The sequence below is a fragment of the Natator depressus genome, chromosome 1 (genome assembly GCF_965152275.1).
Source record: "Natator depressus isolate rNatDep1 chromosome 1, rNatDep2.hap1, whole genome shotgun sequence".
NCBI classification, from domain to species: Eukaryota; Metazoa; Chordata; order Testudines; family Cheloniidae; genus Natator; species Natator depressus.
Window position 1 is genome coordinate 191741094 of NC_134234.1, and position 22827 is coordinate 191763920.

The following is a 22827-nucleotide window of genomic DNA, read 5'->3' on the forward strand; positions in this document are numbered from 1 at the left end:
TCCCTCTCTCCTTCACTGCTGCAGCCCCCGAGCTGGGGCTGGGAAGGAGGGGGGTCTCTCCCCCACCACAGCAGCCACAGAGCTGGGGCTGGGAAGGAGTGCCATCTCTCCCGGCAGTCGCAGCCCTGGAGCTGGGGAAAGTCACCTCTTTCTCTGATCGCTGCAGCCCTACATGTCCCACATTCCCCCCACCCCCTCTTCTCACCCCAGTGCCCCCTCCCACCTACTCCCTATTCGCCCCAAGGCCACCACCTCACCTTACATGTGCGTCTTCTCCAGGGTCCAGGCACCTAATTAGTGGAGCCACGCCTGAGCAGCTCCATTAATGAGGTGGATGGCCCTTCATTCTCTTGCGTGCGGCCGCCCAGGCGCGCACCTTAGAGGGAACTATCTGCAGACCACCTGAATAGAGCTCGCGGAGCACAGTTTGAGAACCTCTGCACCACAGGGTTATACTGGCATAGGGATGGCACCATAGCTCTGTTACTATAATCCCTGTAGTGTAGGCATGGCCTCAGTGTAAGTGTTGCACACTCAAGTCCTGTACAGATTTTACAGTGAACAGTTATGCATGTCACAAATTGACACAAGTGTTCGCAATCTCAGCAGGGAGACCAAGGAATGAATGGGTCATGGAGAGTTAACTACCCTTTTATCATTGGAGATGGTCCCCTAAGTGTCATTAAGAGGCACATGGGCAAGGTAATGTTAGGTGACCTTGCGCGGCTGCCTATCTTATACTAGTTCTGTGGATAGAGGACTCCAGTCTGATGGCCCAGCACCTTTCATAAGCACTCAATTCACATAAAAATATATTTTAAAGAAAGAATATGCAGGAAGCAGGAATTAGAGGGCTACAGGTTAATGAAAGAGTCATAAACACATGGTGACTGTTCATAAATGCTGTCCCTGTGTAAAGTTTCTCAGATTAAAGATGAACATTTTTCTTTTGTTAAACAGGGAGAGAGATTTTGCACAACAGACTGCAATAAAAATAAAATGGCAGTCACAAATGGCAACTGTGGATAATAATAATGAGTTAAACTAATGTATTCTCTGAACCATTCAAGAGCAATGGTTGAGACTGTGTGTGAAATTTCATCCCATATTATAGTTACCTGATAGGATTACTTATATGTAACTATGACTAGGCCCAAGTTTTATATAGGGCTTTTTTCTAAGATCTCACTCTATTATTGTTGTTCCTCTCTCTTTCTCTCTGTGTGTGTGTGTGTGTGTGTGTGTGTATGAGTGTGAGAGAGAGAGAGACAAAGCAGGTTTAAAAAAAAACAAGAAATAAAAATTCATGAAAATATATTGAAATTGTTAGCACTTTGCAGGGTTCAAAAAGGACTCATTTTCTTTCTTTTTTTTTAAATAAATCTCTAGTTTATCAAAATCTGGGGTTTTTTACTGAAAACCAGGATTTCAATAAGTGAAAAAAATCAACAATGATGTTGAAAAACTATTTTGATAAAATTGTAATTAAAAATATTGAGAAAATTTTGCAAAAAATGGAAAATTTCAATGTCAAGTGTTGATCATGAATAGTTTGATTTTTAAAAATAAAGGCATTTTGTGATGCAAAAATATGTTGAAAATTTCATCATTTATATGTGTATATTATCAGCAGAAATGGTAGCACCACCTGTTATTAAGATTGCAAAACACTTACCATTATAAAACCCTGTTTTCAGTTGCTTATAAATTTATTAAACTTTAACTATTCAGGCTGAAATTTTCCATATTGTGTGTCTGCCTCAGGCTACATTTACTTCAAAAAATTCAACCAACATTGTTTTTAGTAATGAGGTTAGGGAAAAATAAATTGGTTTGTCCATGTTAAAAAATTCTGACAACCTTTTATTTGAAAGCTTTTAGCAACCTATTTCTTGGGAGTGGTATCTGTGATGTGCTTTTGCTGTCTCTGTGAAAATCCGCCCAAATTATAAGCCTTTGAAAAAATGCAGTTTGCACATGCTCAGTAGTGACCTGCTAGAGTTAAACAGCTTGATTCCCCAAAAGATTCTGTCCACACTGAGCATGCTCCAGCTGTGGTGAAGCAGGACTTTCTCTGCAATTACAGCTCTGGACTGCTACAGGCCATGTGCTATGTCCAGGTCCAAGTATCTGAACTGCGAGCAGGGAGGCTGTCTTCCTGTGCCCTCAGTGTCCTCCCTTTTGGGTCTGAGCAGTGTGGAGAAGGAAGCTGCTTGGTTCAAATGCAGAGGGGGCAAGAGCCACATCTTGTGGAAAAAACAACAGTACATGAACATGCAACTGAAACTTTATCATAATAAAAAGAACGAGAAGTACTTGTGGCACCTTAGAGACTAATTTCAGAGTAACAGCCGTGTTAGTCTGTATTCGCAAAAAGAAAAGGAGGACTTGTGGCACCTTAGAGACTAACCAATTTATTTGAGCATGAGCTTTCGTGAGCTACAGCTCACTTCATCGGATGCATACTGTGGAAATTGCAGAAGACATTATATACACAGACACCATGGAACAATACCTCCTCCCACCCCACTCTCCTGCTGGTAATAGCTTATCTAAAGTGATCATCAAGTTGGGCCATTTCCAGCACAAATCCAGGTTTTCTCACCCTCCGCCCCCCCACAGACAAACTCACTCTCTTGCTGGTAATAGCCCATCCAAAGTGACCAGTCTCTTCACAATGTGTATGATAATCAAGGTGGGCCATTTCCTGCACAAATCCAGGTTCTCTCACTCCCCCACCCCCCCACACACACAAACTCACTCTCCTGCTGGCAATAGCTCATCCAAACTGACCACTCTCCCCACAATGTGCATGACAATCAAGGTGGGCCACTTCCAGCATAAATCCAAGTTTAACATACATTGTCCCCAAATGTATACCTTCAGATCAGCGGCACTGCTATGGGTACCCGCATGGCCCCACAGTATGCCAACATTTTTATGGCTGATTTAGAACAACGCTTCCTCAGCTCTCGTCCCCTAACGCCCCTACTCTACTTGCGCTATATTGATGACATCTTCATCATCTGGACCCATGGAAAAGAAGCCCTTGAGGAATTCCACCATGATTTCAACAATTTCCATCCCACCATCAACCTCAGCCTGGTCCAGTCCACACAAGAGATCCACTTCCTGGACACTACAGTGCTAATAAACGATGGTCACATCAACACCACCTTCTACCGGAAACCTACTGACCGCTATTCCTACCTACATGCCTCCAGCTTTCACCCTGACCACACCACACGATCCATCGTCTACAGCCAAGCTCTGCGATACAACCGCATTTGCTCCAACCCCTCAGACAGAGACAAACACCTACAAGATCTCTATCAAGCATTCTTACAACTACAATACCCACCTGCGGAAGTGAAGAAACAGATTGATAGAGCCAGAAGAGTTCCCAGAAGTCACCTACTACAGGACAGGCCTAACAAAGAAAATAACAGAACGCCACTAGCCGTCACCTTCAGCCCCCAACTAAAACCCCTCCAACGCATTATTAAGGATCTACAACCTATCCTGAAGGATGACCCAACACTCTCACAAATCTTGGGAGACAGGCCAGTCCTTGCCTACAGACAGCCCCCCAACCTGAAGCAAATACTCACCAACAACCACATAACAGAACCACTAACCCAGGAACCTATCCTTGCAACAAAGCCCGTTGCCAACTGTGCCCACATATCTATTCAGGGGACACCATCACAGGGCCTAATAACATCAGCCACACTATCAGAGGCTCGTTCACCTGCACATCCACCAATGTGATATATGCCATCATGTGCCAGCAATGCCCCTCTGCCATGTACATTGGTCAAACTGGACAGTCTCTACGTAAAAGAATAAATGGACACAAATCAGATGTCAAGAATTATAACATTCATAAACCAGTCGGAGAACACTTCAATCTCTCTGGTCACGCAATCAGAGACATGAAGGTCGCTATCTTACAACAAAAAAACTTCAAATCCAGAGTCCAGCGAGAAACTGCTGAATTGGAATTCATTTGCAAATTGGATACTATTAATTTTGGGCTTAAATAGAGACTGGGAGTGGCTAAGTCATTATGCAAGGTAGCCTATTTCCCCTTGTTTCCCCCCCGCCCCCAGACGTTCTGGTTAAACTTGGATTTATGCTGGAAGTGGCCCACCTTGATTGTCATGCACATTGTGGGGAGAGTGGTCAGTTTGGATGAGCTATTGCCAGCAGGAGAGTGAGATTGTGTGTGTATGGGGGTGGGGGAGCGAGAAAACCTGTATTTGTGCTGGAAATGGCCCACCTTGATTTTCATGCAGGTTGTAAGGAGAGCGGTCACTTTGGATAGGCTATTACCAGCAGGAGAGTGAGTTTGTGTGTGTGGTTTTTGGAGGGGGGTGAGGGGGTGAGAGAACCTGGATTTGTGCAGGAAATGGCCCACCTTGATTATCATACACATTGTGAAGAGAGTGGTCACTTTGGATGGGCTATTACCAGCAAGAGAGTGAGTTTGTCTGTGGGGGGGCGGAGGGTGAGAAAACCTGGATTTGTGCTGGAAATGGCCCAACTTGATGATCACTTTAGATAAGCTATTACCAGCAGGAGAGTGGGGTGGGAGGAGGTATTGTTCCATGGTGTCTGTGTATATAATGTCTTCTGCAATTTCCACAGTATGCATCCGATGAAGTGAGCTGTAGCTCACGAAAGCTCATGCTCAAATAAATTGGTTAGTCTCTAAGGTGCCACAAGTCCTCCTTTTCTTCTTAGAGACTAACAAATTTATTTGAGCATAATCTTTCGTGGGCTAAAACCCACTTCATCAGATGCATGCAGTGGAAAATACAGTAGGAAGGTATATATACACATGAAAAAATGGGTGTTGCCATACCAACTCAAACACACACATACTCCTCGTTCTTTTTGCTGATGCAGACTAACACGGCTTCCACTCTGAAACCTGTATCATAATATTTGCACACATGCGAGCAGAGTTAAGGTTGCACAGGCAACCTTAATTCTGGCATTTATTATTGAATGCTTGATTTTGCAACTTTGATAATGCTCTTTTAACCTAGTTTTCTGTGTGTGTGATATATTTCATACACACATACTTACACACACACACACACACACACACACAATATCTATTGCACTGTTCAAGGAAAAATGAAAAACACGGAATTTGTAAAAGCTAAAAAGCTTATTAACAGTTTCAGTCAGTTGGTAGCACACTTACACCTGGGCTACCTATGGGCTCATACCCAGTGTTGACATTTGAGTTCAGTAATAAGGGGAGGTTGAAAAGCGTGCTGCTCTGTAAGAAGCATTGTATGAGACATTAAACCAACGTTCTTATACCTGTCACTGGCTCTCTTGGTGGATTTTAAACAATCCATGGCAATTTTAGAAGAGAGCACCTAGTGCCCTGAACTGAATGTCTTCATGTATTAAAAGCAGACTCCAGAGTTCAAGGCTGTGTGGGAGCTATGGCTGAGTCCATAATTGTTGCCACATTTGCCTATAAGGCAATATATAAAACACAATTGTCCCCTAGCTAAGTGCACTGCAGAAATATTTCCTTTGAGCAATTGACCTTTTCCTGTCAAGTATATTTTCCTTGCCTTTCCTGAGCTAGTCTATATTCTCACCCAGGAACAAATCCTAAGTCCTTCTTCGTGGCTGTATAGAACTCCAAATACAGCAGAACCATTGCAGTTCTACTGCATTGATGGGGAGGGCAGGACTTTGAGATGCTATGAGGAGGTCTGAAACCCCTGAGCTATGGAGTCTGTTAAGTCAGCAGGGAATTTCTGCATATCACCACACATTGAGACTTGAGGTAGACATGGGGGCTATGAGGGGCAAGGTTTTTGGATTGACTGGCCTATGTCCCCTGTGAAGCAGAGGAACGGTGTGAAACCTTGAAGTTTCTGTGTGGGCTAGCAGCCACAGAGATGATCCACTGCCACTCTGCAACCTACCAGGGAAATGAACCACCCCAGGTCACTGGAGATGTTCCCTGCAACATCTCCAGCCTGGTGCTGAGAGGAAGACTTAACCCACAAACTGCTGTTCCCAAATCTCAGCTCCAAGAAAGCTGCCAGTCAAGTTCCATGAAAGTTTTTGCAAGTGTCATTCAAAATTTGCACACAATGAAATGTACCTCACCCAGTAAGTATTACTACAAGCTTGATCAGGCAGTCCTTGGAGAATAAGCTCCCACTGTATTAAATGTGAGTTTGCCACTGTAAGACCCACAAGATCAAGAGCTACATTCAATTATAGTGAAATTCATCCCTGTAAAAAGGGCCAGTACAAAGTCTATGCATCACTTAAACCCTGTTTTGGAGGTGAAATAGGACTTAGTTGTGCACAGCCATTCTGCATTTATTCTGCATAGAAATGAATTTCACTCTTTATGAATGACAAGTGAAAAGATTAGGGCTACAGACAGGGGAAAGTACCAAAAGGTCAGTAATGAAAACAGATCATTTTATGATTATTCCCTGGTATACGGCATCATTAAGCTGGAATTTAGGTTGATTAGGTATGTCACTAATCATTTTGGAAATAACCTTAAAAGAGCATTTCAGTAAAAATGAAAACAAAAAACCCAAACTTTTGACAGCCTGGAAATTTAACTAGGGACCTGTTAAGAAAGAGAGAAATATTGGAAATGCACAGTATGGAGATCTATACCTCCTCATCTACATTACAGGTGTTGTGATCTGGGGTTTTGGTGTGGTCCAGTATTAAATATAAAGTTAAATTGCAATGGTTAGATTTCCATCCTAACCATTGCAAGGTTTCAAAGAAAGTGAAAGTGTGTTTAGGATTGTTCCGATCCTCAGTTTTTATTCTGGCCCATTTCTAGAAATAGCTTTTGCATAAAATATGATGATTGAATGCATCTATCAAGCTGTTCACTAGACTGACATTGTAAAACAAAATGGAAAAGAGAATTAGAAACTGCATCTAATTTCCCAGGTCTTAATGGAGAATCATTAGCATAAATCACTATGATCACTATAGCTTTCCTTACACATAAAAAAAAAATTTTTTAATCTCTTTAAAATGCCCCATCATCATATGTGTGTTATCTTAAGGACAGATTCTGATGCCTTTCCTGATGGTGGATAGTGCTTTACTCAATAAGTGGTCCCATTGGTGGGAATGGGGTACTCTTGATTTGGAGTAAGTTGCTATTTCCTCAAATATGAGTGTCAGAAACTGGACCACAGAAATTAAGAGCTGCATTCTTTCCTCCCATGGGAAAAAAAACAGCTGAAAGAGGAATTTAAATGTGCATGGAATTCAAGACCTTATTCTCTTGAGTGGAAGAAAGGGTTGTAAGTTTGGGAAGTTGCAGAGATTGTGGCTCAACTACCACAAAGATGCCTGGAGACTGCTCTGTTCATTCCCTCTGAGTCATCTGGCATTGGCCACTGTCGGAAGACAGGATACTGGGCTAGATGGACCTTTGGTCTGACCAGTATAGCCATTCTTATGTTCCCAAGTTCTTACCTATAGGAACATCCAAGTCTAGATCAGAGCATCTGCACAGAAGTCCAGCCACTTTGCACTATTCCCTGGCACCTCACCTTTCTTCCTGGCAGCATAACCAATGAGGAACCAGGCTGCCACTGAGAGCATGCCCTGTAGACCCAGAGCTAGAAACAGTGGCTAGACTGTCCCCAGATGTATTTGGCTTGGAAGCCCATGGGACCCAGTGACTGGGTCCACTCACAACAGACTGGTAACTGTACAGGGGGGTACTGGGCCAGGTTGTTACAGACTCCATAACAAGGAGGTAGCCATGTACTGACCAGATTTGCACTACTTTCATCCCATCCATATATAAGAGTAAGAGGCCCCGATACTTCAACAGTGATATCAAGCACAGGATCTAATGAGATGATACTTCTCCAAGTATAGTCCTACCAAAGAATGAAATACGGAAAGATGGAATGTGAAGAGATGCTAATTTGGAGCGATTCCATTTTGATTGATAGCCACACTGCTATCATTACTTTTTTAATGTGATACCCTTTTTATCAACTCCTCCATGTGAAACATCAATGCAGCCAGTTAAAATCAACTGAAATTTTTTTTGTCATTTACTGCATACTTTAAAGGCCCTAATACCATAAAATAGTATCTGCATACAAGAGAGTATGATGGATGGCAATACAAAGGTAAATCATATTATCTACAAAGGCCATCCTGGTCTTTCAGAAGAAAGATCTGGGCAGGAAGAGAAGATTAATGGCAGAAAACTTTGCATTATAACATGATTGATTCCATTGTTCTGTGTCTTATAGACAGGTGTCGAGTGTATCCTTGAATGCTTCTAGTGATGGCAATTCCATCATTTCTTAGGCAGCTTGTCTAGTTGCCTGACCCCTCTGAGAAGTTAATGTTTGTCTCAACTTTTCCTCCCCCCACCCCCAGCTTAAGCCCATTAATTCACATTTTGTGTTGTTGGAATAATTGCTCTCTGTGTCATCTTTATAAGATCCCTTTCCTTTGTACATTTAGGGCTTGATCTTGCAGTTTTAGCACTGACTTCAGTGGAAGCAGGATCAAGACCTTATAGACCTTGGGGAAGATTTTCAAAGACTCAAATGGCAGATAGGGACCTAAATGCCATTCATGCTTGGAAAATCTCTCCCTTATGTTTCACCTCAGTCTTCTTTTCTCTAGACTGACTACGGCCCACTTCTCTTAATCTTTCCCCATACCATAGACCTTATTTTCCCCAAAGTCTTCTATAATTTTGTTGCTTTCTCCATTTTTTCTCCAGTTCTTAAATTCTCACATTGAACATGCAACTGTTAAAGCAAATTAAGTCCATTAAATTAAAGGAGATTTAAAGCAACGAGGTGATGTTAAACTCTGACCAGTGCTTCTGAATTTTAAAATCAATGTAGAATGATCAAGCATATCGAATGCTTTACACAAAATCTACAGCAGCTGTATAAATTTTTTAAAAGCCTCGATTAATGGCCTGATAAAACTCATTTGTTAATTTAAGTAATGCTGGAGTTGCAGAATGATTTACCGGCCATGCAGGTTTTAAAGAATGTACAATGTTGTGCTGAGTGATTCAGCAATTTGAACAAGAGAACTTCCCACTGCCAGCCCCCTTCTCTCCAATCATTTTCACAATGGCAGACGCGGTGCCAAACAATTTATGCCCACCTTTAGCATTTGGAATAGAAAAACGGATGGGCTCATGGAACTGGTAATGGAATAGAGAGACGTTCACTCCTTGTTTATGGTGCTATTGGGGACTGTGCCTTTAACAGCTGGGCTTTCCTACAGACAGGCTAGGCAGGGAATTGTAAAGCTGTTGTTATGCAAAGCCATTTAGGATCCAACACAGAATAAACCAGCTCTCTTGTAAGCACCATAAACACTGAGTGATCACTGACCTAACCCTAATTACTGGTTCCAATCTGAACCAGATCTGTACTAACAAGAGACATTAATAACAATGTTGTGCTCTGTCTTTTGAGGATACAGAGTGCTTTAAAAATATTTGTTAATTAATCATCACAAAAAGAGTTTGTAAGCATTATCATCTGTTACTTACTGGAAAACTGAGGCACAAAGGAATGAAAGGACTTGCTCAAGGTCATGAAGTAATTCAGTAGTGAAATCAGGAACAGAACCTGAGTTTCTTTGCAGCTGTCCCTTGCTGTATCCACTAGACAATACTTTCTTTGAAGGATCAAAGAATCAGCAGTTCCTCACAGGGCCTAATCCCACTTCCACTGAAGTCAGTAGAAGTTTTCACATTGACTTCAGCATAAGCAAGCTCAGGTTCACGGTTTTTTGTATGAATCACAGAATTAGAAAGGGACTATGGACATCTACGCCAATTGCCTGCATCAACCAGGAAACACGCTCACCTGGATCCTCAGCTGGAGTAAATTGTCATAGCTCTATTGACTTCAGGTGAGCTATGACAACTGAAGCGGCCTCTCAATGCTCCACTTTTTTATGAGTATTTTTACTTTAATAAAAATAATTTATATGACACCTTGTATTCTGAAAGATCTCAATGCACTTTAACTCATGGATTGCTAAATACCTACCTTCAGGCACCATGAAATACAGCCACATCTAGAATCTTTAAACAATAGCTGTAGCACTTAGCTACAGAGGTAGGCCCTGATCTTTCAGTGAAGTCCACACAGGCAGACCTCTGCATGGAGCTCATTGAAGGTGTTAGGATATAGATATTCAGGCCTGTCTGTAAAGGCCTATACTCTAAGAATTTAGGTGTTTTCTTATCACTTAGCTAGTTATAGAGGTATAAAAGAGAGAGTCAAAATCACTGTCTGCCGGTGTAAGGGCCTTCTCTTACTGTGACAGTCTGAGGCCCTGTTCTTAGGCTAAGGCCTTTGGCTGAGCAGCAGAGGCAGCCATAAGCTGGGAAGCGAACGGTCACATCCTTACATTCCAAACTAGTCACATTGAAAGAAGGTGCTATTGGGCTGTTAGGAATACAGTCCTATCCTGATAATGCCTATCACCTCCAGAGAAAGGGAAGTGCCTAGAAAATGTAAAAGAAAACTTAGTTTGATAGCATCCTGTCTGGCAAGAACTCACTTATCAATAGCTGGAATGTGAAATCCTCATTTCTGTGTTGTTCTACCATTGTAGTCCTCATTTCCCTATTGTTTGTCTGTATAATCTCTGTCTGGTTCTGTGATTGTTTCTGTCTGCTGTATAATTAATTTTGCTGGGTGTAAACTAATTAAGATGGTGGGATATAATTGGTTAAATAATCATGTTACAATATGTTAGGATTGGTTAGTTAAATTTCAGGAAAATGATTGGTTAAGGTATAGCTAAGCAGAACTCAAGTTTTACTATATAGTCTGCAGTCAATCAGGAAATAAGCGAGGTGGGGGAGGGGGAATGAGGGTGGGGAAATTGGAATCATGTTTTGCTAAGTGGGGGAATGGGAACAGGGACACAGGTAAGGCTCTGCGGTGTCAGAGCTGGGAAGGGGGGACACTAAAGAAGGAAACTGGAATCATGCTTGCTGAAAGTTCACCCCAATAAACATAGAATTGTTTGCACCTTTGGACTTTGGGTATTTTTGCTCTCTGTTCATGGGAGAAGGACCAGGGAAGTAAGTGGGTAAAGGAATAAGCCCCTTAACAGAAGGGTCAAGGCTTTTGACAAGAAGTGAAGGATAATATTTTATTCAATTAAAATGCAGGAGGGATTTAGTTAGGCCAAGCACTTACGCTAGTTGGAATTTGGCCAAGATGCTGGGGTTAGCAAACTCTCTCCACTATTTTTGCAAAAATGCTATGGGAGACTTAGTAACTACAAGTGATCAGAAAACCCTGGCTTCACATCTACTTTTAAAAACACTGTGGTACAGCAAGAGTTACATTCCCAGGGGACAGAGTAGCAGCCATGTTAGTCTGTATCCGCAAAAAGAAAAGGAGTACTTGTGGCACCTTAGAGACTAACAAATTTATTTGAGCATAATCGTTCATGAGCTACAGCAAGAATTTTTTCAGCAGTCACAAATGAATCAGTGACAATAAGGCCGTGTTTAGCATTCTTTTCACTGAAAAGGGGGACCTTCTTATTAAAGAAGACAATGGTGCCATTTAGAAGGGAAATATCTCTCATGGATAAGCTCGTGGCCATTTACTAAAATGGTAATGGCTATTTAATCTAGGTTGCAGGTGGAGGTTCAGTTAGTTATTTTGTTGGAAGGATTCAAAATCCAGATACTGACCGTTTTCCCATCCCTGCTTCAGACAAACAAGAAGTCAGTGATGCAAATCATTTGGGTGTTTATTCTCCTCAGAGGTAAAAAATCATATTTTATGTTCATGCTTAATATGGTAAGACCAACAAATGGTCCAATCTTGCAAACAGTTTCTACATGACTTATCTTTACTTTTCCATGGACTTCAGTATGACTCCATGCAGGAATAAGGATATGCAGGCTAGTAACTTTTTTTAAACTCAGGACCTAAAATTGTATGAAAAATGAAGGATCAGATTTTGATACACTGGCTCACACTGAGTAGTGGGTTTCATACACAAGATTATTTGCAAATGTGCCTGGGGAAGCACTGAAGTACAGGAGAGGTAAGTAAGCATGCCATGATTTGTCACACATTTCTGTGTCTGACCATGAAGGAAAAAAGTTGTGTGTTCATATACACCAGTCAGTTTCCCCTGCATGGTAGTATGGTTAAGATGGGTATTGAACTTATGACAATGTGTGTCAACTGCTACATGCAGTAATATCACTTATAATACCTTTACCACATGCTCTAAAGTAATATTTCAGTTTTTGCCTTATGACTGTAAAAAATGTGAACACAGGCAGGAGGGATCATCTCCTGCTCATTAAGAAGGCTATCAAATCTGAATGGGCCATTGTGGGACATCACAATACAAAGACTTAGTTAATTGTAAACTTCATATCCACGAAGAGGCTATCTGCAAAACGGCTCATCTAATCAGCTTGAATTCTGGATAAAAGAAATAAAAATATCTGACAAGAAAAATTTTGATCTCTTTGGCTGCTTGAACTCTCACCGGACTGGAGCTGCAAACAGGTCCCCAGGGTCAATCTAGGTTAGCCCTAAAAGATATTTAGTGCTGAAAGATCACTACAATTCTGTCACCTTTTGGAACCATAGACTGTAACTCGTGTATATATATTTCCTGCTTTAGTCTGTAAATAACTCTCTCATTTCTTTTTTCCTAGTTAATAAATCCTTAGTTAGTTTCCTATCAGATTGGCTACAAGTGTTGTCTTTCGTGTGAGATCTGAGGTACAAACTGACCTAGGATAAGTAACTGGTCTCTTTGGACTGGGAGCTACCTGAATCTTTTGTGATCTTTGGTGTACAGCAATCAAGTATCACTAAGTATCACAGCTTGCTTGGGTAGCAAGATAGACTGGAATGCCCAACAGGACAGCCTGTGACTCCATGGTAAGACTGTTATAGTGCTTCAGGAGTTCACATGTGTTCCTGGGTTTTTGAAATCTAATTATAGAATGTACAGCCAGTCTGGGGCCTCTGCCCTGCTTTTTTGACAGTCGGCCCTGAGGTAGGTACTCTCAGTCATGAACCACTACAGGCAGCGTGACATAAACCTCGGGATAAGTATACAGGATAATACAGAACTTCAGGTCTCATTAGCTCCCTGCAGCAACCCCCTGTTGAGGATTGGGAGGTCTAAGGAATTGCTACTCTCCAACAGCTCTATGAGCCATTGGCTCAGGGAGCTTTGAACATACCTCCTCCCCAAACAGATCAGTGTCATTCACGTCTGGATGAAATTGAACTCCAGAAAATCTGGCGTCACCTAAACTCTAATGTCTTATTAAACTCCCTCTCCCTCCAGGCTTTATTGAAGCTGAAAGCCCTGAGGCAGCCTGAGGTGAAGTAAATGAATGGTGTAGGGGTCACAAGATCTGGCTACAACCGAACTAGGTTCCCCTTGATAATCAAACCAATCTGGGATGTCATTTCTTTCTGAGCTAGAAAGGAACAGTTAGAATAGCCTATGCCATCCTTCATCCAGATTTCTAAAGTAACCATTGTGGGGGGGAAGAGGGGAAGAAGGAGAAGGATTGGAGGAACTCCATAGATCAAAGGAGTCCAAAAAAACTGTGAATACTTCAGTCATCTAGAGTTCTATTTCCCCCTGGCATAACTCAGAATATTTTCTATTTTAAATCCTATTTCCCTGGGTAAAAGCCTTGGGGAGGGATTGATTTGTTTTGTGTTGGTTTTCGTTTAGGTTTGTTTTTTTTAATTGCCAAGGTGTTACAAACTAGAATGGGACAACATAGCACAAAACACCCAGCAAATGTTCATGGGGATACAACCAATCATTTTGATTAGATAATATTCATAAACAGCTGTCATTTTCTGCTTACAAACGGTTGGGCAGGTGAGGTTCAAACACACAGAAGAAGCTACTATTAAGGTGAATCCTCTTATTCATGTATTAATGTTCTTGAATGAACTAGAACATTTATATGTGAATAAGAAGATTCATGTCTACATATTCTTGTTCATTCAAGAACACATTTGTGCTAGAATCTATAAAAGTGGTGGTCAATCCGTCAGAGAGTAGAAACAATACCAAGTGACTTTGGTAACCAAATCACACAATTTGAATAACAAATTCCAAATAAATAGTCATAGGTTTTAAGGCCCATTGTGACCATCTAGTCTTTCCTCCTGTACAACACAAGCCAAGTGATTCTTGCACCAAGCTCATAACTTCTGGTTGAGCTAGAGCATCTCTATTTTAGAAAGATACTCAGTCATCATCTGAAGACTACAAGTGACAAAGAATCCATCATATCCGTTGTTAAATTGTTCCAAAGGTTAATTACCCTCAGTTTCAATTACATGAGCTTTATTTCTAGGCTGAAATTGGCTAGTTTCATCTTCTAGCCATTGGATCTCATTATGCTTCTGTCTGCTAGATTAAAGTGGCAGACAGAAGCATAATTCTGTTTGTTAAAAGTGACTATGAATGGTTCAGAGAGCTCCTTGGCCAATTCTTTTAAAATTCCTGTGTGCAAAATCTGGAAGCCAGAAAGATCTAAGCAGCATTTCACTGCTTAAGTTCTCCCACTGTGTATACACCTTTTATAAACAGTCTTTATTTTCCTTTCATCATTCCAGCTGCTCAGCTTCATCCTAATATGTCAGAACAGGTTGAATTTGTTTGCATTTGACTGCTTTCACAGACAAGAATTTCCTGGGCTACCAATTTGTTTTCATTGCAAGCAGTAAATGACACTATATTCTACTCCTAACTAATGAGCCTCATTTTATAGGGTGGGATTCACAGCTAGTGTAAATTGGTACAGCTCCCTTTACTTCAGTGGTGATTTATCAGTTTACACCAGGCAAGAATCTGACCCACAATATAAACATACTGTACTTTTTTATATTTGTGCAACTTCCTTCTGGATCTTTGCCCATTTTTCAACACATACCAACTTTTTATTTCTCTTCTACCATCTTTAAAAATACGATGCTGTGAAAACTCTCTGTCTGGCTAAGAGGAGATAGATTAGAAGCCGATTCGCATTTATCTGACTGTCTATCCGAGGGAGTTACTTGAGAGTTACTCTTGGGGGAATTCTGCATCACTGCAATTGTGCAGAATTCATGTCCCCCCCCAGATTTCTTTGCTTCCCCACAGAAAAATGACTTCTGATGAGGAAGCAAAGGAAGGCACAAAAGCAGTCCTGCGCCCCTCCCCAGCAACACAGGCAGGTTGGTTTGGGCACCGGAGGCAGCCAGTAGAGACGTAAATCACCGCTACAGGGTGGAAGTCATGCATGTGTGTGAGAGAGAGAGAGAGAGATGCTCTGTCCCTCTCACTTGCTATTGCAGCACACTCGGTGTGGAGGGGCTGGGGTGGGGGGTGTTTCTGAGGAGGTAGGTGTGGGGCAGGCTCTGTCCCTTCAGTCAGAGCAGAATGTAGCGGCCTGTCTGCTTAGTGAATTGTTCCCATTGTCTATGTGAAATCCCACAGGAGTAAAAAATAGGTGTAAACATTTTAAGGCTCCTTACATTTCCAGAATGGTATAAAGGATAGTATGGCCTTATAAATGCTTATGGTGCTTTAGAGATTAGAACTGGTCTAAATTTTTGGACTGAAAAAATTGACTATTACAATGTGCTCCATGAACTGTTTGCTACTGACCTCTCTGGAGATGGTCAGTAGCCAGTATAAATGGTGAGTTTGATTCCCCCACCCTCACTTGCCTACGATGTAACACTGAGCATGAGGCTGCATATATTTGTTGACTAATAACTAGAAATAAAGAATCAAATCTAGCTAGATTATTGTTAGGCAAGGGGGGGTTGGGTATTTCCTCCAATGTTCCCTCCTCCCATTCTCCATCCATTGTATTGTAGTTTAAATAAATTACAGAAATAATTGAAACCAGAGTGATTATATTGCACTATTTTGACAAATTAAATATGCAAAAATTTGCAGAATTTTAAAATATTGTGCTCAGAATTTTTAAATTTTTTGGCACAGAATTCCCCCAGGAGTAGAGTGGAGATTTCCCCTCTTTAGAACAGTTCCCACGCTGCCATTGATTCAAACTGTGGTCACAACCCTGTAAAAACTCCTCACAGACACAGGGACCCAGCTGTTTGGAGTTCATTGCAAGACCAGGGCCCACGTTATTTTTCAGCAAGCAAGACATCTGCAAATACCAACTCAGAAGAGCCCTTCATTTCCAACTTTATGTTCAAATGCATTATTTCATTTTCAGTTTACTCATAGTGAGATGAGCTTTTGACCTTTTAAACTTTCAGACAACTGGGCAAAGGAAAATGGCTAGAGTTTTTCTTCTGAGAAATGACTAGGGTAGTCAATGTTTCTTTCACATCTGCTACACATTATTAAGCACCTGTGGCAGGGTACTGCTAGAGAGGCCTTAATCAGCTCCTGCCACTCCAGCCCCAATCAAGGGGATTGGATTGGGGCTGGGTAGATAGCCTGATGCTTGCCTGGTAACTGACCACACCTGCCAGTCTCGTTAGCAGGAGCTATGAGTCTGGGAGGAAGTGAGAACAAAGGGGTAGGAGTCGACGAGACAAGACTTGACTCAGAGGGAGTGGGGAGTCTGCTTGTCTGCTGCTGGCCAGGCCTGTGGTAGGCCAAGCTGTTGTAAAAAGTTTGTATATAGTTGGAAACTGGTGGTGGGGACTTGATCACAAATAAAGAACACGGGTGTTACACCAGCCTGAAGTGTCTCTGAGAAGAGGGGGAGAAGGACCGAACTGGAGGGGCACGGCATGCGCCCCGTTATAGTGCCATATGAAGTCTAAACCAATGAAACAAAAAAGAAACCATCTAGTGCCCTATATCTAACAATAACCGTAAGTCTTTTCTCCTCCATCATGAGTAAGCAGTCTTTCCATCACAGAAAAGTAAAAAAAAAATAAACTCTTTAGAACGTCTACAGAGTCTTTCATCGGTGAATCTCAAAGCACTTTGCAAACCATATTTAAACTACACATCACCCTTTGAGCTAAGAAATTGTTAATCTAATTTTGGAGATGGTACAGAGAGGGTACATGCTCCCTCTAGTCACATTACATACATACATCCGCCCATAGTGCAAAGCCCCATAGATTCACATCACAATGAACAGTAAACATACCACATGGGAGTTACTGACAAGTTATCTTTCTTCACATTTCATGATTTTCACATAGCCTTGAGAAGTGTGCCATACAGCAACCTATCCAGTCATCCACATCATCAAACCACACTCTCCATGGGTGCTCCCTGGCACCTGGCACCAGCCCTGTCAAAATTTGCTTTAGCAATTGTCCTCCACTCATACAACCTACTTGTCCCACAAATTCAAGTTTTATTCCTCTTATCATCTTGATCATATCAGATATCACTCCCGTTATGCTGTATCTTCAGGCAGTTTACCTCCTCCTTAGTCATATGGAACAGGTATAACTAACATGCAGCAATCACCTGTAATATTTCAATTCAAAAGCATTGAATTGTTTCTTTAATGTCCGTGCTTCACATGCATTTAGCAAGATGTTGAAGATGAGACTGCAGCAATGTCAGTTTATACTTAATGATCATACATTTGCTTCTCCATATGTGGCTGAGAGTGGCTACAGTGGTAATTGCGAGTCCGATTCTACGTCAGATCTCTAAGTGATGTTTAGCATTTTTTGTTGTCATGCTACCCAAGTATTTGAAGTGCACTCTAATACCACCTCAGATTTGGATAGAGATATCTTTACCTTTTCAACAGAGTTAGTTGTTATCATGGTCTTTGTCTTTTTCAGTGATATCTTTAGACCTAACTTCTCTGCTTCCATCGCTACTCTTTCTAGCAATGTTTTCACCCCTTCTTGTGATGATTCAATCAGGTCAATATAAATAGAACTGCCAGAGGGAGCACAAGAAATAAAACAATCACGCTTCAGCTTGAGGCTAAGGCCTGATACTTTAGATTTGTGCTAAAGTGGGTTGATCCTAAAGCTGTGACCTACTGGTAAAGAAGTTAGAGACTGAATAGCTTTTAAAAAAATTAACACATATAGCAGAACATATAAAAGCAATTATCAAACTATCCCAGACAGTGATTCAGTTTTGAATAAATACAATGCTCAGAAAATTTGCAGTTGGGCCAGACTGGCAGACAAGAAAATTAATTAAAGTAAAATATTTCTCCCTCCAGATTATTCACATCTGCCAGTCTCATTGCCTTCTTTAGCCCATGATACAGCTATATGTGTACTGACAGATTTGGGAGACTAAGGAATAGTGAGTCTTTATAAGCTTCTAAGGGAAACAATTAGCTAAAGTGACTATCAGGGTGCACCTTCCAGCTCAGGAATCTAGAAACAACAGAGTTTTACTTTCCTCACCATGCCTCAGTTTCACTTCAGGAATCCTGCCCTTCCAGGTCGAACAGAGTACAAAACAAGACACAACACACTTTCACTTCTTTGCAGGGATTTCCTTCTCCCCTTACATCAAGAATCAAACCTATGTTTATTCACACTGGGCCACAGCTTCATTTTCAGTCCTTCCTCTTGTTGCAGGAATTCCACATCACTGCTCTAGATGGCACCACAGAGGAGAGCAGGCACTCCCTAGATTCCAAACTCCAGTCCCATGTCAGTCCACACCTGACTCCAAGTGTCCTGATCCATTATAGACAGTGCCATTTCCTGCTTCTGCGTATCACTGTCTTTCCCTAGGACTATGCTGCTGGTCTTTCTGTGGCCCCTTTCCAATATTCTGCTCACAGTCCCTTTCCGGGCTCCTTTCTTCCTTTAGCCAACAGAAGAAAACTGTTTGCCTTGGGTCTCTCTTACGATGAGAAGAAGAGAACACTTTGTAGTCCCGCTGTCACATGACTATTCCGTGTCACATGATCGGGGGGAAATTCAGGCATGGGTGGGGACTTGTCCTGAGCAGCCTCTAAAGGCCTCACTCACTAGTGACAGTGCCCTTCTAATCTGAAAAGTGAATGTAAAAATGTCATCATAGGTTCTGTGTTTATTTACATAGAGACAACCATTTGAAATGTCCTTAACTGGCAATTTACCATATACATATATCTATGGTGTATAACAGGCACATATATTAATAATAGACCAAGATTTAAAAAAAAATGGGTGTCACTCCTTCTGCCTTGGCTGGCCTGGTGAGGCGGGAGGAGGAGAATGCTACAGGTTTATGCTGCAGCTATTTGTTGATGCTCTCAACAGCATCCTTCCAGTAGTTTATTTCTGCACGAGGATAAAGGATAGCACTACCCCCTATTCCATCGATAATGCAGAAGTAACTGAAACACACTTTAAAGCAGTGCACAAACGATTTCTGTACAGTCAGTGCTGCCATCATGTACAGAACACAGTTGGTGCGATAGTGTAATAAAATGTTCTTGAAATCACGACAGACTTTCCCTAGTAGAAAAAGTCTGAGTGCTTATCTGGAGATCCTTTGTGCTGATGTTAGTTACAGACAAGATTGATATGCTCCAAACTTACTATATATCATCTCTGAAATGTTCCGTTTACATACTCTGCTACAAGACAGTAACCAGCAGTATTTCTTCAACTTATGCATCAGTATTTCCTCAGGTTTAATAAGGTTGATTGGCTCTTTAGATGCCAGGATTTGAGGCAAGAGAGTATCTTAATAAGAGAAATTTGGGTGTTTTCAGGCATCAGAAGTAGCAGCATAAGAACATCAGAACAGCCATACTGGTCAGACCAAAGGTCTATCTAGCCCAGTATCCAGTCTTTCGACAGTGGCCAGTGCCAGCTGCTCCAAAGGGAATAAACAGAACAGATAATCACCAAGTGATCCATCCCCTGTCAGCCGTTCCCAGCTTCTGGCAAGCAGAGGCTAGGGAAATCATCCCTGCCCATCCTGGCTAATAGCCATTGATGGACCTAGCCTCCATGAATTTATCTAGGTCTTTTTTGAACCTTTTGGGTTCAAAAACATTAACAAGAACTAAATGTGATGCTGAGACTATCTTATTACCAGTCTAGAAGCTAAATAGTCCCTCTACTATGCAGTGATGAAGGCAGCTTCCTTTTGCTGAATTCCCTGTAACAGGATCAGTTGGCTTTAAAATTCTAAGCTGGTTTTTTTATAGAACTGCAATAAAAAGGAACTCACCCACCACTACCTACAATTAAAAACTATGCTCATTTTGAAGTGCCTTTATAGGCATCCTTTTGTGTTGAGAACAGGGCTGGCCAGAATGCCGCCCCTTGAAATGTGCCGCCCCACGCACGCGCTTGCTTTGCTGGTGCCTAGAGCTGGCCCTGGTTGAGAACTGTGCAACCAATGCACTGGAGCCAATCCAGAGATTGCTGCAATAACAAAATTGACAGGTGCACCGACAGGGCCATTGTTTGATGTAGTGTTTACTAATTACAGTACTTGCCACTTCACAGTACTCTTCATGGCCAAAATGATTTATAAAACATTGAGGACATCTGGTGAGTGCATACACTCAGTGACTTCTGCTCATCGGTGTGAGGGAGGATTGCACAATCTAGTCCCAATTAATTTTCAGCTCTTATACCAACCCTTCTCCCACTCCTGTGAGGCAGGTACAGTAAGTGTTTTTATTCTCTCTATTTAGATGGGGAAACCGAAGCACAAAGAGGTAACATGATTTGTCATCACACATTGACGCAATCATTGCCATAGTACAAACATCAAAATGACAGGACCTTGCAGCATGATTATTTTGTGGCTGTCTGTGATTTTATTCAGTAAAATATCTCTCCCTTTTCCTGGTTTTCTGGCTATGCACAAAGAGCAAAACATAATTTCACTCCAAATTACTTTTATTTCAGATTAAGGAAAAGAAGACATAAAATCTCCATATGACAGAGAGCAAGCTGAGTACATATGTCAAAAATCCTTCATCTTGAATCCCTTCACTACCCGAGCAGAAGCAGGCATATGTCTTACATTAAAAGCTCCAATGCACAGAAAACAAAAACATATCTTTTTGTACTACGATGGCATTTCTCGTTTCCTGCCTGCCAAGTTTTCCCAGACACAAAGAGCAACTGTAAACTTTCAATCTAAATGGCATTCGTTTCAGAAAGCAGCGACACGAGTGCAGTAACATCTCCATAATACAAAGCACCAGGTGCGTATCACCACAACAGGCACAAAATGGCTGCTACCTCCACACAGAGACATAGTTGTTAATGGATATTGGGGGGCAGAAGTCCACAGTGAAGGGGGGAGAAGCTTAGGAGGGGCAATGAGGGGAACTACTGAGAGTCGGTGTGGGGAAAGCCAGTTCCAGGCTGGGAAAGGGCATCCCAGCAGTTCCTATGGCCATTGTTAGGCATTTCCTCTATGGTTGGAGGAGCCCTGTGCTCTCCCCTCCCCCAACTCCCAGTAGCTACCTGTGCACCAGTGCCCCCTCCCCCTCCCCCACCCTGGTAGCTAGCTCGCATGCTCCTGCCCCCCCTCCCCCCCCGGGCCAGGCATCTCTGCCAGGACCCACGGTGGCTAGAAGGTGGGACTGGGCTGGGGAGTCACATGAGTGGCTGCCTCTCCTGGCTGGCTGGGGGGCATACACTATGCCACCCCTGCGTGGTCCCTGCATGCCAGCCCTGGCCAGCATGGCCGCTACAGCCAACCAAGCGAAAGAAGATGGGAAGAGGAGAGTTGTTCCAACCTGCTCCCTAGCAGCCAGCCCGATCCTGTTGCCATGGCGGCCACTCCAGTCCCTCCTTTAGGTCCTGCTGTCATCGCCACAAGATATTGTGGGGGTAGAAGACACTGTGGGAGTAGAAACATATATCAGCCCCCACAATATTTACAATGTGAGGGCACTAGCCCCCACTGCTCCTCCCCCCATTCTGCCGCCCCTGGTTTTTAAAAGGCACCACTGTTTTTGTGTTTCACCTGTCAAGCTCTCATCTCCACCTTTTCCTTCTTGCCACTAGAAGGGAGGCTAAACAGGGTTTATCTTCTGACCAATAAGGTTTCAAGTACTTTATTTATTTGGAAAGGGATCCCAGTAGTAACTGTAGATATACTGAACCTGACCTCTTCTACTGCTGCTAATAGTTGAAATGCTGTTTTCCATCTTCACTCATCCCCGCACCCTACCATTACACCTATTCATGACTGTTTTAAGGGACAGAGACAATCTGGCAGCTCTGAACCATTCACTCATCACTTCCCACTCTATCATGCATGTGCTGGACAATGGGAGTGTGGTGTGTGATCAGTGAGAAGAGCTCTGAACAAGTACCTGGATTCATCAAAAGCCACTCTGCAGCTCTGGTGCCATAGATCGAACACCCATCACATGTGTAGTCCTGGAGCATCTTGCTATTTTTCTTCTGCTGAGTATATATCCGCTCACTGCCTAATCTGCTTAACCTTATGTCAGAGTATCTTTCTTTGAGGCTTTTGTGTCACCATCTCCCAGAACTTCTGATGCTTAAATCTGAATTATCACACGGACTGGACCCACCAGGAACCCAAAACCAAAGCCCTATAGCCACCGAGTTGCAGCTGCCACTAAACACACCACCTTTGCTTCTTGATTTGTCTTCTTCCTTAGGAAAATGTTACACAGTTATGGATTTGTTTTTAAATATTTTGCTGCAGTACAATGAATTAAGCATAGAGAGACAGAATCAAAGACAACAGTAGCCAGTGGCACTAGGATGAAATAAAACTGTCAAGGCAAGTGAGGAAGCGCAGATGTATCAAAATAATTTCTGAATCTTTTTGAAGGAGATATTTTCCATCTTATATGTG

General features: G+C 42.2%; 1 long non-coding RNA gene across 1 annotated transcript in view; it reads right to left on the minus strand.

Annotated features, from left to right (window-relative positions):
* LOC141984228 (uncharacterized) overlaps positions 1 to 21806 on the minus strand; it is a 97578-nt gene extending 75772 nt beyond the window's left edge. Inside the window, exon 1 of the long non-coding RNA XR_012638696.1 lies at positions 21731 to 21806. This is a non-coding gene — a long non-coding RNA (uncharacterized LOC141984228). The remainder of the gene's footprint in view (positions 1 to 21730) is intronic.
* Between the last annotated feature and the right edge of the window lie 1021 nt (positions 21807 to 22827).